Source organism: Mandrillus leucophaeus, unplaced genomic scaffold (genome assembly GCF_000951045.1).
Source record: "Mandrillus leucophaeus isolate KB7577 unplaced genomic scaffold, Mleu.le_1.0 Scaffold263, whole genome shotgun sequence".
In the NCBI taxonomy this organism is placed as follows: domain Eukaryota; kingdom Metazoa; phylum Chordata; class Mammalia; order Primates; family Cercopithecidae; genus Mandrillus; species Mandrillus leucophaeus.
This window is the reverse complement of record NW_012102732.1, coordinates 2,092,035-2,095,902: the sequence shown is the minus strand read 5'-3', so window position 1 is coordinate 2,095,902 and position 3,868 is coordinate 2,092,035.

Sequence of the window (3,868 nt, the reverse complement as noted above, 5' to 3'; positions counted from 1 at the left end):
CCAGCCTGGGCGACAGAGTCAGACTCCATCTCAAAAAAAAAAAAAAAAAAAAATTTTTAAAAAGCCAGGCACGGTGGCACACACCAGTAATCCCAGCTACTCGAGAGGCTGAGGTTAGGGAATCGCTTGAACCCAGGAGGCAGAGATTGCAGTGAGCCAAAATCACACCACTGCACTTTAGCCTGGGTGACAGCGTGAGACTCTGTCTCAAAAAAAAAAAGAAAAGAAAAGAAAAGCTAGCAAGAAAGGCTCCTAATTTCATGGAACTCCTATTCTCGTGGTGACAACCATGAGACAACCCATAAGGCAGCAAACAACAGATAAAACAATTTCAGACCATGATAAATGTTATAAAGACAATAAAGAGGGCATGGGAACACAGTTTATTGGGGAGTGCAGGCAGGTTGTTACTTTAGAAAGGGAGTTCAGTATCAAGTATCTATAATAAACAATAATTTATCGTATATTTTCAAATACCTAGAAAAGTAGGTTTTGAATATTCTAAACATGATCCTGACATTTTCTCTACATATATGGAAATACCACACTGTGCCCCATAAATATGTACAATTATCTGTCAGTTAAAAATAATAATAATTTTTTAAGTAAGCAAAAAAAAAAAAAAAAGATCTGAAAAAAGGAAAAAAGAAAGGGTGTTCAGGAAAGACCTATTTATAAGGATGATATCAGGCCTGGAAGAAGCCAGCCACACAATGGGCCGGGGTAAGAGAAGTCTAGACAGAGGGGAACAGACAGTGCACAGGCCTAAGATATGGCATTTTCAAGGAGCGTGACGAAGGCCAGAGTGCCTGGAACAGGCAATTGCTGGACAGAGGAAGATGAGGACCTGATATCAGAGAGACAGGCTTGGGTCAGCTCACAGACAGCCGATCAGCCTGCCCAGGCATTCGGGGTGATGGACGTCCTAAATACTCCAACTTGATCATCACGCATTTTATGCTTGCATCAAAATATCACGTGAACCCCTTAAATATGTACCATTATCATGCATCCATTTTTAAAGAGCAAAGAGAAGTCATTGTTGAGTTGAAACAAGGCAGTGACAAGTAACCTAATTTTTACTTCCAATGGATTGTCCAGAATTAAGAAACCATCACGGTGATCTGGACAAGGGGTGGCTGTGGCTTAGACTAAGGCACATCAGAGACAAAGGAAAATTATCCAATTCAGTGTGTCTGTTTGGGGCAGAGCTGATAAAGCTTGCTGCTGGAGCAGGACTTGAATAGGAAAAAAAAGAGAAGAAGCAGAGATGGTTCCTGGGTATGGTGGATGGAGAAGGAGCCACAGTTATTATCTTAATGACTACATTAGCCAATTTGGGTGGGGACGACATGCTTATCCTCATCTCAAGCCTGTTTTGAAGACACGAGAAAAATAACTTTGAGGGCAGAGCACGGTGGCTCATGCCTGTAATCCCAACACTTTAGGAGGCCAAGGCAGGAGAATCGCTTGAGGCCAGGAGTTCGAGAGCAGCCTGCACAACATAGGGAGACCCCCGTATCTATAAAGAACTTTAAAAAATAGCTGGGCATGCTGATGTGCACCTGTAATCCCAGCTACTCAGGAGGCTGAGATGGGAGGATTGCTTGAGCCTGGGAGGTTGAGGCTGCAGTGAGCTATGATTATACCACTGCACGCCAGCCTGGACAACAGAGCAAAACTTGTTGCTAAAAAAAATAAAATAACTTTGTGGTCCAGAGCTCCATGAATGCACATGGACAGACTCGTTTTTCTGTCTTATCTCTTCTTATTTGACTCGCAGCGCTCAGTGAAGGCAGCTGCCTGGAAAAGCCACCCCCATTCCTCTCAGAGCCCCTCCCTTCCTTTCCATGGCAGGAGGGGGAGAGAGGTTGCCACAGCCAAACTTTCCTAATTACCTTCACAGCGGCTCGCAGGTCCCTGGCTGACTCTCCTGAGAAAGAGAAATCGCCTTTAGATGTGGGGCCCAAGCAGGGAGCTGGCCTTTGATTGGCCAGAGATAATTGGGCTCTTGTCTGGGTCTGGGAATGGTCTGTTCAGGAACATTAGCGAAGGCTACTGGCGTCTTGCTGGGACTGGGCATGCAGAGAGACAGAATGAACCAAGCAAGGGGCCTTGTGGTCATCAGAAACGCCGCTGGGGCCCTCGGCTGCCTTGGATCCCCTGAGGGTGGAAGGAGGACCAGCCCACTGGCATTTTCAGGAGCTATGGTGGGTGTCCTCTCTGATTGCTTCTCCCAAAAGCCCCCCTTTTGGAACAAAGTGGACACAGCACCAAGTTCCAAGAAGCTGAGAGATTTGGGTTCAATCACCTACTCTACCCTTGATCCAGTTCACTTTCATGAACCTCCATTTTCACATCTGTAAAATGGAGACAATGACACTACCTTGTTGGTTTTGTTCAAGGGTTAAGGGAAGTCTTACATACGAAAGTGTCTCAAAGAGTCCATAGAACATAACTGATCAATAGGGTTCCTTTCATCCCCAACTTTTGATGGGGCCATTCTTGAAATGTTTTCCTGGTCCTGGCACCCAACTCAAACCATATGAGCCCCCAGACTCTTCCTGGACTCCTCCAGTGGGGAGTGATCTCCCCTACCCCACATTCCAACCCGCCTTCCTTGTCCCCACCCTCACTGCCTCTTGGCTCCTACTGAAGCCACTTGATGGACTACTGACAAGGTCCCTGTTACAACAGTTGTTGCCATTTACTAAATGTTTGCTACACACCAGGCCGTGTGTTGAGCATTTTCCATGCGTTATCCCGTGTCATCCTCACATCTACCCTATAAGGCAGTGTCATTAACATCTCTCTTTTAGACATAAGGAAACAGAGGCTCAGAAACGCTAAAACAGGCTACACACAGTGGCTCACACCTATAATCCTAGCATTTTGGGAGGCCGAGGTGGGAAAATAACTTGAGGCCAGGAATTTGAGACCAGCCTGGGTAACATAGGTAGACCCCATCTTTAGAAACATAAAAAATAAATTAGCCAGGTATCAAAAATAAATTAGCTGAGTAACCTGTAGTCCCAGCTACTCAGAAGGCTGAAGTGGGAGGACTGCTTGAGTCCAGGAGTTTGAAGCTACAATGAGCTATGATTGTGCTCTAGCCTGGGCAACACAGTGAGACCCTGTCTCAAAAAAGAGAGACAGAGAGGAAGGAAGGAAGGAAGGGAGGGAGGGAGGGAGGGAGGGAGGGAAAGGAGAGAAAGGGGAGAAAGAAAGGTGAGAAAGAAAAAGAAAGAAAGAAAGAGAGAAAGAAAAGAAAAAAAAAGGAGAAAGAAAGGCTAAAACGCTTCTGCAAAGTTGCTCCATTAGTAAATGGCAGAGTTGGCCTTCAGACCCTTGGCCTGTCAGACACCAGCATCTACATCCTAACTACCACACTGTACCTGGGTGACATCGCCATTTAACATGCTCTCTGCACATGCTCACCTTACTTTCTCACTCAAGGTTCATAATAATCCAGAAAAGGAGGAATTATTTTCTCTCTTCTCTATCAAACTTACTTCATACATGAAAAAATAAAATCAAGGCCCAGCAGGATAAAGTAACTTACGCAAATCTCACCTCAGTTAATGGATTTTAACCTATGAGGCATATGGGTGAGGAATAAGGGCACAGCATTGCAATACAGCCTTTTCCCATCAACATAGCCTGTTTCTTAGGAAACAAAAATGCAGTTATCCTAGGACCTCATTGCTGGTTGTAAATGTGAAGTTAGAGCCTTATTTCTAACTCTGAAATTAAATCGTTCACCCTTGCGTTTAGAATGTGAGAATTAACAACTGTCGGTTATTTTCTGATACTTGTCACATTTTCTCTAAAGGGCAAAGATGAAGGCATCTTCTCCGTGTCAGCAGGA